Genomic DNA, 14,333 nt, shown 5'->3' on the forward strand with positions numbered 1-14,333 from the left:
CTTCACAACGACTTCAAAGTCATACTCCTGAAATAATAACAACCATCTAGAAACCTTTGACCCCAACACAGGTTTGTTGACCAGGTATTTTAAGGCAGAATGATCTGTATACATCTTGAAATGTCCACCTAATATATAGTGCCTGAATTTTTGCAATGCATAGACTATGGCCAACCCTTCATGCTCTGTTGTTGAATAACTTTTCTCAACCTTGGATAACTTCCTACTTGGGAAGGCTATGTGATGGTATAGTTCTCCTTCACCTACTTGTGTGAGTACTACACCCAGCGCAATGCAGGAAGCATCCACATGTACATGGAACTCCTTTTTCCAATTAGGAAATACCAATATTGTCACAATTACCATATTTTCTTTCAACACATGTAAGTTTCACTAACATTCTTCATCCCAACATAATGTCGCTTCCTTCTTTAGTAATTTTTCCATGGGTGCGGTAATTTTAGCATAAGATTTGATGAATTTTAAATAGTATCCTGTGTGTCCCAACATTGCACTCAACTACTTGACATTCCTAGGGGCCTCCAAGTTAACAATCAATGAAATCTTTGCATGGTCCACCATCAAATCTTCCTTGCACATGACATGACCTACCAAGATCCCAAAAGGAACACGAAATATGCATTTTTTAAAATTCAGCACTATCTAGTATCATTGACATGTATCCAAGATAAGGCACAGACTTGCCACATGGTGCTTCACCAAGCGAAATATTGTCCAGTCATAAATGTACACTTACAGGAACTTATGAATGAACTTTTTGAACATTGCTATGACAACATGGGAAAATATTGTAGGTGTGTTCTTTAATCCAAACAGCATAGCAGTGTACTTAAAGCAACTTGACTCTATTGTGAAGGTGGTTTTTCTTCTATCCTCTGGCACAATCTTAATTTGATGATACTTGAAAAACCTGTCAGTAAACGAATATGCCTCCTGCCCTCAAACATTGTCTAACACTTTGTTTGTAAGTAGCATCGGAAACGGATCATGAACACAGGCATCATTAAGCTTCCAAAGATCTACACAAATCCTTATTTTTCCCTTTTGTTTCTTCTCTTGGACCACCATCGGGCTCACCCAATCGGACTCTTCAACATGTTATACAATGCCTACCTCCAACATTTTATCCAGCCCTTGGCGAACCTTTTCCTTATACTTAGGGTTAAGGTGATAAGGCCTTTGTTTAACAGGATTCTCTTCCGTCTTCAATGCGATCTTCATAACGCCCAAATCACCAAGTATGCCCCTTAAATTCAAAAACATAGTGGGGAAGAGATCTTGGTATTTGCAAAGTAATTCAACAACTTTTTCTACTATAGCGTCATCCCAATATTCTCCAATCTTCACGAACTTTGGTTCTTCTTCAGTGCCAATGTTACGTGCTTCGTTTTCAAAGGTGCAGATATTTCTTGGTTTTCTGCTTTTGGACCTTCTACTTTGCGATGCCCTTCTACCTCTAGAATATTGATATTCCTCGGGTCTTTTTCCTCTTCTTCAGTAGTCACATTATATCATTCCAATGCATGGCGTAGTTGGGTTCTCCAGTCTAGTGGGGTCCATTCTATCGGTTCCTTTGGTGTCTTGAAGATAACTGCTTTAATTTCTTGAAGCACTTCATCGATTCTTGGAAAGTCGTCTACAAAGCTAAAATTTAATAAGAAACCTTCCTTCAATACATCACATTCCGCAGTGTTGTGGCAGAGCTCTGTTTCAAAATACTAGTTCATGGGGATCGTATCCAAGGTATGAAAAAATATATGTACCCAATCTAGCCGTGGTTCCATCCCCCATGCCTTAGTCCACTTTTCCAGGTGATCACATAGATCATCCTTCCCATTATACTTCTTAGTGATTCTTGTATTACCATGCCCAAATCGTAACTTCATCATTCTCCTGTAATATCACCATCTAGAAAAACTATCCTTATGCGTACCCCACCATTATGCACATGTAGCATGTAGCACCAACTCCAAGGCTTGAAAGTGGTGCTCATCAGGGACTTCATGCTCAAATCCATCTAAAAAATATATACGTTAGTCAAACCATCATAGTAAGGTAACTTTCTTACCTCCGATGAAACACAGTGCAGTGACTTTGTCATCATATTGCATTGCAATGTAGAAATTTCATGTAAGTGGTTTCGTCAATTCTCTAATTCCTCATTTGAATCAGAAGTGCAAGAACTCTCCCAGTCCCATGCAATCCGTCCATCTGTTGTTGGATTGCTCCAATCCTAATCTTGTGTTGTTATCTTGTATATTTGATCCAACTCATCGTCACTTTCCACATAATCGCGGACTGGTTCAGTATAGTGTGCCCCTTCCACAGGATCTAGGGGCACTATAACCCTTAGCGACTCTCTTTCAAATGACATTGTCATCTTATTCATATTAATGACCCCATTCATATCAATAGCCCAGTCGATTCCCAAGAGTATGGGGTAGGGATTACTGTCATCGACAATTTCTATAACTTTAAAGTCCACTACTACACTCACACCATCAATATCAAGCGTTACTCCATATAATCATCCCATGGGGATGATTTTCTGTTGATTCGCCATCTTGAGCTGAATCAGATACCACTACATTGCGGGTCTCCCCATCCTTTCCCATGTCTATCTTGGTAGAACATTCGCATCGGACCCCAAAAATACAAAATGACATGGTCCATTTCATAATCACCTAGCTACACTGTTAGCCACATCTCTCACTCTATTCATGCCTTATGCTTACCAATTTTTCCAACTGCGCGCTGCTCCGAAGGAATCTTTTCCTTATTGGCACACTTGTCTATTAGTTCTTACAATCCTTCCACAACCTTCCTAAGATGCCGTAACTTTATTCAGGTCTCCGAAAAGGTAGTGAGTATGGAAGGATCAACCTCTTGTGTCACACTGGTTTCTTGCATCTTGTCCTGAATTTTTGAGGTGGAGGCCTCAATGAAGCTCTTCTTGGCTTCCATGAAGGTTTCCTTAATGTGATTAAGGTAAAATATGGCTTCTTTCGCTAGATATTTTCTAGCCCATCCATCTTCTTCAGGGTGCTTACCCTTATCTATGCCAATCGTCATACCACTTCTTAGTACAATATTGATGCTCTGATCCTCCTCGCTGGGTTTAGCCCTCATCATTTGTAAATTATGCATAGGCTACCTAGGTTTTGTTTTCTTCACTTGCATCTTAGCTATTAACACTGTACATTCTTCTATTGCATGGTCAAACTGTATGCAGTGTTAACATGAAGGGTGTGTAGGATTAGAGCAATCTTGCATGAAGTGCCTTGGCCCTCCGCAGTTGTAGCAAATAATTTGACCACGACCTCTACCAGTTCCTCCTCCTCTCCCTCACCCTCAGCCCTTAAAACCCCCATGTGCTCCCTCAACACCTTGATCTGGAGACTGAGTTTCTTCTTGCATATGATAAGTAGGGGTTCTTTCCATCATCAGCTCATAGCTTTGACAGTGGTGCTCATCATGACCAACAAATTTACAAAAATTACATAACAACTACTCAGGTGTCTGAACGAACTTCTGAAGCAAGTGGCAGTTATTTGTCACATGTTTCCTAGTGACTTGAAAAATGGTGCACCATAGCGTAGATCCCGTGCTTAGCCTAGCTGGGGCTTCTAGTTTCAGGGGGGCTGGTCCCTCCCTTATAAGATAGTTTGTGTATATTGGTAAATGATCTTTATCATGCTCGTGGCACTTCCACTTCAAACACCAAACCTCCATGCGCACTTCTTGCTTAGTCTCCTTTTCTTTATTCAAACTTTGTAACTCTAGGTGTAGGCTCGCTAACTACAAGTGGATCTGTTGTAACCTGTTGAAGCCCCGAAAATCGGGTCGACAAAAAGGGGGATACCCACCCGCTCCGGACCTTGGTTGGTAGCTCCTTATCCATTTGGTGTAGCGGGTCTGACTAGGGATAATGGGACCAGTTTCCCAATCTAAGGGTGTGTGTGTGTGCAGAGTTGGATGATGCTGATCTAAGGGTTCTAATCTAAGCTACTTTAATATAATTCTATGCTATTGTAATCTAATGAAAACAGCACATCTAATCTATGCTAACCCGGGATGTATTTCTTCTATTATGTGATCTAAAGAGATTTCAAATTATAACTGGTAATAAAGATCATTCAGCTATCATAAGAGTGGAAATCAATTAAGTTGAACCACTTTGCATAAAATTTAGGCAAAACAGTTGTGAACAGCATATCGCATAATAAGTTATTCATATATCAAACATAAATAAATGACTCCACCATACAAAAGTGCCAAATGGTAACTCAAACATTCACGCAATAACATATAAACAACTAAAAACTATATATCACTTTAAGAATATAAGCAGAAATGGCCAAGAGATAAAAGTACCATTTATGACTGGTCCTACTCATAAGCTTCAAGCAACAATGATTTATCTCTCCTTGTTCTAATATCTACCAAGAGTACTGAAGTGCAACATCAGTAGCAGATATCAAATGCAAACATTAATAAACCTTGATCCATTCATTCATCAAAACCTCCTCTGAGGGTGCAGAAGTGCATGTTCTGAGGACAAGTTTTTGACAAATTTCTGGACCCTTCTCTAAATGCATGAGAAGGGTTTAAATATTGCTAACTAAATAACTTAATTACATAAATTTCGGATACGGTTTAAATGACCGCCCTTTATCTAAGCATACTTATTTCTAAAAATTGAATCTAATTCCTAACTATTTCTGTATTTGCTCCTTAATGTTGCGAGCATTCAACATTCGCCTAGGAAGAGTCGGCTGGTTGTTTTCTGCTTTTGGCTAAGCTACGAAAATAGAAATGTCAAGCGCTGGCACCACATTTTAGTAAACTAGAAGATATTTTTGGGAATCATCTTCTAGCTGGGCGAATTTACTGCGTATATACTTGGTAACAACCCAAATTCCTCTTAAATTGCCTCTGCTTTTGCTATCTCAGTTTCCAGACTCGTGGATGACTAAGCAAGTTATGGACTTTGCTTTCTGAACAATTTTCTTAGCGATGCGCGATTAGAGCTAGGCGCTAATCGCGCATCAAAAACTGCCTCCGTTCTTTGATCTGAGCCTTGCTGGTGCATTTTCCGCCTTTAGCGCTTTTTCCTTTACCAGGCATAAGCTTCAGAATTTTGTAAACATGCTGCTTTTGTGAGCTTTTGACCTTGAGTGTCAAATCGCCTATTGATATCAGCATCTGTTCAGTAATACTCTGAAATCTATGTTATTGTTGCATGCGGTATCCATTTATGAGGGCATCTCTTCTCTGTTCTCCGAGCATTGACGCATTCCCTTTTTCCTTAGATATTTCCTGCACATTGCTTTATGTTGTTTCCTGTTTTTTATTCCTACAGTTCACGCCAAGGAAAAAGAGTAATGATAATAAATTTTGACACGAAATCTCTAAGCTCTACGAATGTATAAAATCATTACACCTCATAGTGAACTGACTCTTTGAAAAACACAAAACTGTCCTTCATGAATACTTTGGCGTACATTCATTAATTTCCTTTAAGGCCCAATTTTTTGTTTAGGGACAGCTTTTCTTGAATGCTGAGCCGAGGAAAATTTGAGATGGGTGATTTCTGCGACTTGCATCGCATCATCGTGGATCGCATTATCAAGATGTGCCATCACATAGTTTCCTGATCAGTTTAGCGCAGAATCATGTAGATCGCAGGATCGCAGCACGCAGACTGCATTTATCGCAGATCACATTTATCACAAGATCGCATTTATCGTAAGATCGCAGATCGCATTTATCGTTGCAATTTGTTAAGTTATTGTGTGTTGTTTATGCGATGTTGCGATATGCGATGTCGCATATTGGCCATCGGAGATTTCTTAAGATTTTCATTTATGGGCGCTTCTTAATGTATGCGATGCGATGAATTTTGCGTCGCTTCTTCGCAGTTTTTTATTGTGCTCATAAAGAAATGTTTCACTCTTCTCTGTGCGATGTATTTTTTGAGGAGTATAATACAAAAAATTGTATAAAATTTTTTGAATTTTTTAGTAAGGGTCCACACTTCTTTAGTGTTATTACTAATACTAAAGAAGGAGGGGGGTTGTTAGTGGTCACAACAATGGCGATTCACTTGGAAGAACCAGTTATCTCTGCTTTTCTATTGAATTTTTTAAACTTCCAAAACAAAAAAAATTTCATAAATCTAAACTTTGTTATGGACAGATAGAGTACATTATGCCTTATTCTATCAATGATATTTGTTTCAACCTTTTTCTATTCTAATTGTTTGCTTCCTCAGGCTTGTCCTTGTATTTATATCAGCCATTACTTGGTCTTGTAAAGATAAAATAAAGTCTTCTCTGTGTGCTAGCCTTAAAATATGCTCATTTTCCGTAGGTAGAGCCTCTCCTACCAGCAGGCGTCCATAGCCTCGACAGGGTTACCTGTTACCCAACAATGATCCTTTATCCTGTTTAAGGTTATCTACAACCTTCAAAGAAAAATCCATATTGACACTTTTTCCTTTTTTATTCTTAAAGAACAATGTCTTGGTTTGGTAGCCAAATTATGGCACAGTCGTTCACTTGATTTACACTTTTGCTGAACAAGCTAGCTTGTGATGAGACCCCTTGTCTTTTGATTTCAACAATCTTGAGTCATTGCCCTGTTTTGATGGACAGTGTTTGGCAAAGTCAGCAAAGTTATAATATCTGTGATCATGATAAGCTGGCTCGTGATGAGACCTCTTATTGTTTGAGATATAGTGTTTCTTGGATTGTCCCTCTGAATGCTGCGATTTTCTTTAACAGGGAGGAAATCATTGTTTTCCTTAAGAAAGCTCTGGACGACAATAATAGAGTTTGAAAACAGCAATTTTACAAAGAATCTTTATTTTGTTATTGATACCTTTCATTGTGCTGATATAAAACAATTCCTTCGCTAAAGGTTGCTTTCATCAAATTTTTTGAAGTTGAAACTAGTATCATATCTAGGCTAAAGTTTTTAACTGTATCTGTCAATAATAGAGATCAGATTTTCAAAAATTTTCTATTTATATAAGCGAAAAGCTCAAAATCTGAAAGAGAATTGGTGTCTTTTCGTGAATACCGATAGTAACCATTAACAACTGGTTTTATTATGAAAAAAAAATGAAAAAACAAAACTATTCTACAAAATAGAAGAATAATCTTCTATGGAAAATATACTTTAAGGATTTGACCATTAACAGGCAAAGAATCCCTTCTACTTGCTAGATCCTGTAAGACAAACGTTGATGGACCTATGACTTCAACAATCTGAAAAGGACCAAGCCACATATTTTGAAATTTTGTATGTTTTCCCTTTTCTTCATGAGCCTTATCCCATTTTAAAACTAAATCTCCCATCTGAAAATTTTTTCTGGTCATTATGTTTGAATCAAAAGAGGATTTTATTAGCACTTGATGATGATCATGGGTTTTCTTAGCTTGTTCTCGTTGCTCTTCTAATTTGATTATTTCCATTTGTCTTAGTTGTATGGAGGAAGTAGGTACTTCATCAATGTATTGTATTAAAGACAAAGAGGGAATGACTAAGTGAGTTGGAAGAACCACTTCTTTCCCATAAACTAAATTAAAGGGGGAAGTGCCGATCGAAGCTTTTTTTGTTATTCTATCTACCCATAAAGCATTTACCAAAGCTTTATGCAAATTCTTTTGGTTCTGGTCAACTGTTCTTTTAATAATCCTGATTAGGTTTTTATTTGTTGACTCAGCTAACCCATTACCTTGCAGATAGTAATTGGCCGAATATTTTAGTTTGAATCCTCTTTTAAGTGCGAACTCAGTCATTACATTTCCAAAAAAGTATGATGCATTATCAAACATTAAAGCCATGGGCAATCCAAACCTAGTGATTATAAATTGATCTATGAATTCGATAATATTTTCAGAATTAGCTTTCTTGAGAGGAACTGCCTCTACCCATTTAGTAAAATAATCTGTTGCCGTGAGGATGTATCTATGCGGCTTAGAAGAGTGAGGAACGATCTCACCTATTATGTCCAAGCCCCACTCGCTGAATGGTTGCTCGATGTTTACCGGTTGTAGTGGCAGGGATGGCTTCTTTTGTCTTCCAGCAGTAGTTTGGCAGACTTGACATTTCCTCACGTAACTGTGTGAATCTTTGAACAGCGTAGGCCAGTAATATCCTGCACATAAAATTTTATGTGCAGTAGCATCTCCAGCATAGTGTCCGCCTGCTGGTCCATCATGGAGTTCCTGCAAAACTTTTTCAGCTTCAGTTTTTTCAAGACATCTAAGATGAACAGAATCATAATTCTTTCTAAAAAAAATATCATTTATGAGCTGATATTGTTTAGCTTTCAATCTCAGAGCCCTTTTCTTAGTGTGATCCATGTGTGATGGAGCATACCCATTCTTAAGATAATAAATGATATCAGCATACAATGATTCTGCATCATTTAGGCTTACTTCATACATTTGTATCTCTTCGGATGAAATTTCAGAGATTTGCGATGCTCCAGCCAACATTTTGCAAAATCCTTGACCTCTTACAATGTTTGCTGGTTTAATCTCAAGGTCGTATTCCTATAAAGCAGTGATCCAATTTGCTCTTTTCTCACCCATATCCTTCTGTATTAGAATATTTCTTACCACTGGAAATGGTACTATGATCTTAGTGTGGGTTTTGAGTAAGAAAGGTCTGAAATATTTGATCGCTTTGAAAACAGCATAGGCCTGTTTTTCTACGTCTGAATAATTGAGTTCAGCACCTTGTAAATTTGAGCTAAAAAACGCAATTGGAGCTTCCGCTCTTTCTTGATTGGCTTGAGTTAGAATCACAGCATATGATTTCTCTGAGGCAAATGTCTATAAAACAAAAGATTCTGAAAAATTCGAGGTTGCTAAAGATGGAGCATTAATAATAGCTTGTTTGATCAGGTTGAATGCTTCATGTTCATCTTGACCCCATTTGAAATTTGAATTCCTTTTAATCATGGTTTGCAAAGGAGACACAATTCATGAAAAATCTGGGATAAATCTCTTTACAAAATTGATTTGACCAAGGAAAGATTGCATGGCTTTTTTATTATGAAGTAGTGATATTTCAGAGATTTCTTTGATTCTGTCAGGATCAATGTGAATACCAGATTTTGACACTATGAATCCTAGAAGTTTTCCTTCACTTAATGCGAAAAAAGATTTCTTTGGGTTAAGTGAAATCCCATACCTCAAACATCGTTGAAAAATTTGTTTTAAATCTTTGAGACGGTCGCTTCGCTTCTTGGAGTACACTGTTATATCATCCAAATAAATCACTACAAATTTATTGAGTAAACCCTTAAATGCGATGTCCATGGCTCTTTGAAATGTAGCGCCGGCATTAATCAAACCAAATGGCATCTTCCGATATGAATATGTGCCCCATTTAGTTCTGAATGTGGTTTTCAACTGATCATTTGGATGCACCAGCACTTGATTATATCCCGAAAATCAGTCCAAGAAAGACATCAGTTCTGAGCCTGCTACTGCCTGTAATATCTGTTCCATGGGTGGAAAGGGAAAATTGTCCTTTTGACAGGCTTTGTTAAGATTCCGAAAATCGATACAGATTCTAATATCTCCGTTTTTCTTTCTAACGGGTACCATATTGGAGATCCATTTGGAATGTCTAATGGGGAAAATTATTCTGGCTTTTAATAACTTATTTAGCTCAGTTTTTATCTGATTTTCTAAATTGGGGTGGATCTTTCTCAGTTTCTGTTGGACAGGTTTTTCGTTGTCAATCATAGGAATAGTATGTTGAATGATAGAAGTGTCGTACGTCTTCAGCTCATCGTAATTCCAGGCAAAAACTTTTTTATATTGTCTCAAAAGACGAATATATGCTTGTTTTTCTTCGGGGACTAGGCCGATGCCTAGATTAATGTTTTGTGGTTTATCATCGGTTCCTAGGTTTACTAATTCGTAGTTTAGAGTTGGATTGTAGAGCTTTGAATTGGTAGACCTTTTAAACCGGTTTTTCAAATCGTATAAGTCTTCTAACATAACCACTGATTTAGGTATAGAATTATCAATGCTATTTTGTTGTATTTGTCGATCGTGATGGTCTTCGTCAATTATCTGATTGGAGTAGGATCCTTCAGAAGTGAGGAAATTTACAATATCAGGATCATCATTGAATACTCTCCAATTTGTAATGTTGTTAGGGATGGACGGTCTAAAGATTAATTCTATTGAGAATCTATCTGGACTAAAGTCTTCAGAGGGAATAAGCCTAGAGGCTACGTTAGCCAAAAGGTCTGCTCTTGCGTTTTGGAGTCTCGGGATTGAAGAAATATTAAATGCTATGAAATGCTCAGTCAGATCTTGTACTAAAGATTGATAGTGTTTTAAATGACCTGATAGGCAATGTATAGTGTTACGTACTTGTTTGACGATAATCTCAGAGTCTCCGAAGACTTGAAGATACTTGAAGTTTAACCTGATTGCTTTGTATAGGCCTTGTACCAAGGCCTCATATTATGCTGTATTGTTTGTGCAATTGAATTCGATTCTGCATGTAAGCTTGGTCTTATTTCCTTCTGGACTAATCAGAACGCATCTTGCTCCTGCTCCTTCGTTAGATTTAGAGCCATCGAAATATAATTTCCAAAACAAAGATGTATTTACAGGTTCATCTACAAAATTAACACACTTTGGACTATCAGTTTGGGAAAAAATTTCGACTTGGGACAAAACTGAATTTTCTAAGTAAGGTGATGTGTGAGCATTGAAATTACCGAGAAAAGAATCTACCGAGTAATTGCCTATGATACTGCTGTTATACGATACTGCTTCATTTTCTCCCTCTAGTTCCGTTACTATGTACTTCTGGTGTAACTCTCGTTCAACCTTTATTTGATTCGGTTTACCGTTGTAGGGTAACCACATGTGCGACCAGTCGGTTGCAAAGTATCCATGGAGTTTCTCGGACCAATCCCTGCTAAGAATTAAGCCATAGAATTCTGGGATATCAGCCAATAGAATGTCAATAACCTGACATACCTTCGGGTTAGATGACAATCTTATGGTTACTTGATTAATTTCACCAATCACTTCGACTTGAGATCGATCAAGCTGAACTATGCGCACTGCGGATTTTTGTGGTTGAACATTTAACTTAGCACATATTGATCTGGGTAAAATATTCAATGAAGCACCGGAATCTACCAAACAATTGTGCACATTTTTGTTGAAAATCTCGTAAGTGAGAAGAAACAGGGGAGTGTGAGATCTTGATCTTCCTCCAATCAAGGCGATATCATTTGGATCAATCTTATTGATCGCGTTAGTTGGAGGTCTTCCCATGTTGTGGGAAGCTTGAGAGAGTACAGAGGTAGGCAAAGGTACAATAGGCACAGCATGTAATTCTTTCATCATTATCTTCTGTTGATGCTTCAATTTGCTCAATTCATAAAGGGTAATATTAGCCCTAGTATTTTTCATGTCATCAATAATATTATACTCCATTTCATCTGACACTATCAGTGTTTTTGATGGAGTTGTTTGATCTGCTCGGACTGGGCTAGATTGAGTCACTTTAGTAGTTGTTTTCTTTGTTGCGACTTTATCTTTTGTTGTAGGGTTTGCACTCTTCTACTTAGGGGTAGTTTGGGGAGGATCAAGCTGACTTTTGCTTCGTGTGCTAGCCGGAAATACTTCTTGATCTTCTTCTTGTGGGAGGATGAAATCCCACATTCCTTGTAATTCCACAACTTCTTCGTCATCGGTTTGCCCTTTGGTGGCACTTTCTTCTTCTTCCTCTTCCTCAGTTTCAGCATTGGAGATGGCATTGGGTGGTTTTGAATCCATTGAAGGACCTCTTTTAAAAGATCTGTAGGGCTTTTTTAAAGAAGTTTCTGCTACTTGTTTTTTTATGTCAACCATCTCACTAGACATGGTCTTTAATACTTTCTGCAATCCTTCCAAATCGAATGGGTCTTTTGCTTGTTTCTTCTTGCAGTCTTCCTTGAAGGTGACTTTTTTAGACTTGCGTTCCTCTATCGTGGATCTCTTTTCCAGGGCTATTACGCGTTTCTCTACTGCTATTGCCTCTATCATGTTTTCAACTAAGGTTGTTTTATTCGCTCTATCCACGAAGATTGCTATGTTTGATGGTAAAGCAGTAATATACCATTCACATCGTACTTCTTCGCTGGGTTGGGAAGAAGTGGGAATTTTGTTGAGAATTTTATTGAACTGTAAATCAAAATCTTTGATAGGTTCTTTAGTTTGGGCCTTAAGATTGGATAGGTCATTGATTAATGTTGCTGTTGATCTGTCATCACCAAACTTGATAAGGAATTGATTCTGGAAGATATCCCAACTTGTGATAGACCCGGAGGGTAATGAAAAATATCATGACCCGGCTGTCCCTTGCAGTGTATAGGGAAAAAGCCAAACAACAGCATCTTCGTTAGTAACTCGGTTGAGATTGATAGAAAGCATGAAATTGTTTATGTGTTCTTCTACTAGCATGCCTGCTTCTGGATTGAATTTGGGCAGCCATTTCTCAGGATGGGCTGGTATTTGACTCAAAGGCGCAGGCATTAAAATTGCCCCAGGGTTGTTCCATGGCGACTAGGCCATCGTTGAGCTGCTAGTAGAGAAAAGTGCAGAAGATGATCTCTGTGGCTGGGAAGATGAGGATACTATGATCCTAGATGATTGAAGAGGGGTTGTGGGAGTCCCAGCAGACGGATGGATGATGGTTTGGAATGGAGGTGTGGCTGGTTGACTTCGCGGTGAGGTAGTTGAAATGGGTGATGTAGACGAAAGAGTCTCACTATCAGACTCTTGTGGTGATTTCCTCGCTCTTTTCCTGGTGGGAAGAGGCAACTCAGTTGGCTGGATGCCAAATTTTTCACTCTTTAACCTGGTTAGGGGATGAGCAAGATTGTACTGCGAAGTCACACTGCTTTGAGATTTATCAGACCTCTGAGGAGAAATGGAAAATCCCTGAAGTTTGTGAATCAGAGATTCAACTCCAGGAGGTTTAATGGTAGATTGGTCTGAAATATCAGGGCGTGTAGTAGTGATTGATACTCGAGCAACTTCTGACTCTGAATTTAAATATACTGGAGAAGTCGGGGGAGATGATGAGGGTGATTTACTCTCAGAATGGTATTTAGATTTTGATTTAAGTGCCATTCATAGTTTAGGCCCTCCTTCTAGTGCCAAATATGTTGAAGCCCAAAAAGTCAGGTCGAAAACAAGGGGGATACCCACCCGGTCGGGACCTTGGTTGGTAGCTCCTTATCTATTTGGTGTAGCGGGTGCGACTAGGGATAATGGGACCAGTTTTCCAATCTAAGGGTGTGTGTGTGTGCAGAGTTGGATGATGCTGATCTAAGGGTTCTAATCTAAGCTACTTTAATCTAATTCTATGCTATTGTAATCTAATGAAAACATCACATCTAATCTATGCTAACCTAGGATGTATTTCTTCTATTATGCGATCTAAAGAGATTTCAAATAATAACTGGTAATAAATATCATTCAGCTATCATAAGAATGGAAATCAATTAAGATGAACCACTTTGCATAAAAAGCTAGGCAAAACAGTTGTGAACAGCATATTGCATAATAAGTTATTTATATATCAAACATAAATAAATGACTCCACCATACAAAAGTGCCAAATGGTAACTCAAACATTCATGCAATAACATATAAACAACTAAAAACTGTATATCACTTCAAGAATATAAGCAGAAATGACCAAGAGATAAAAGTACCATTTATGACTGGTCCTACTCATAAGCTTCAAGCAACAATGATTTATCTCTCCTTGTTCTAATATCTACCAAGAGTATAGAAGTGCAACATCAGTAGCAGATATCAAATGCAAACATTAATAAACCTTGATCCATTCATTCATCAAAACCTCCTCTGAGGGTGCAGAAGTGCATGTTCTGAGGACAAGTTTTTGACAAATTTCTGGACCCTTCTCTAAATGCATGAGAAGGGTTTAAATACTGCTAACTAAATAACTTAATTACATAAATTTCGGATACGGTTTAAATGACCGCCCTTTATCTAAGCAAACTTATTTCTAAAAATTGAATCTAATTCCTAACTATTTCTGTATTTGCTCCTTAATGTTGCGAGCATTCAACATTCACCTGGGAAGAGTGGGCTGGTTGTTTTCTGCTTTTGGCTGAGCTATGAAAATAGAAATGGCAAGCGCTGGCACCACCTTTTAGTAAACTAGAAGATATTTTTGGGAATCATCTTCTGGCTGGGTGAATTTACTGCGTATATACTTAGTAACAACCCAAATTCCTCTTAAAT

This window comes from Pinus tabuliformis, chromosome 3_2, assembly GCF_031772625.1.
Source record: "Pinus tabuliformis cultivar Carrire ecotype Pingquan chromosome 3_2, CPIR1, whole genome shotgun sequence".
NCBI lineage: Eukaryota > Viridiplantae > Streptophyta > Pinopsida > Pinales > Pinaceae > Pinus > Pinus tabuliformis.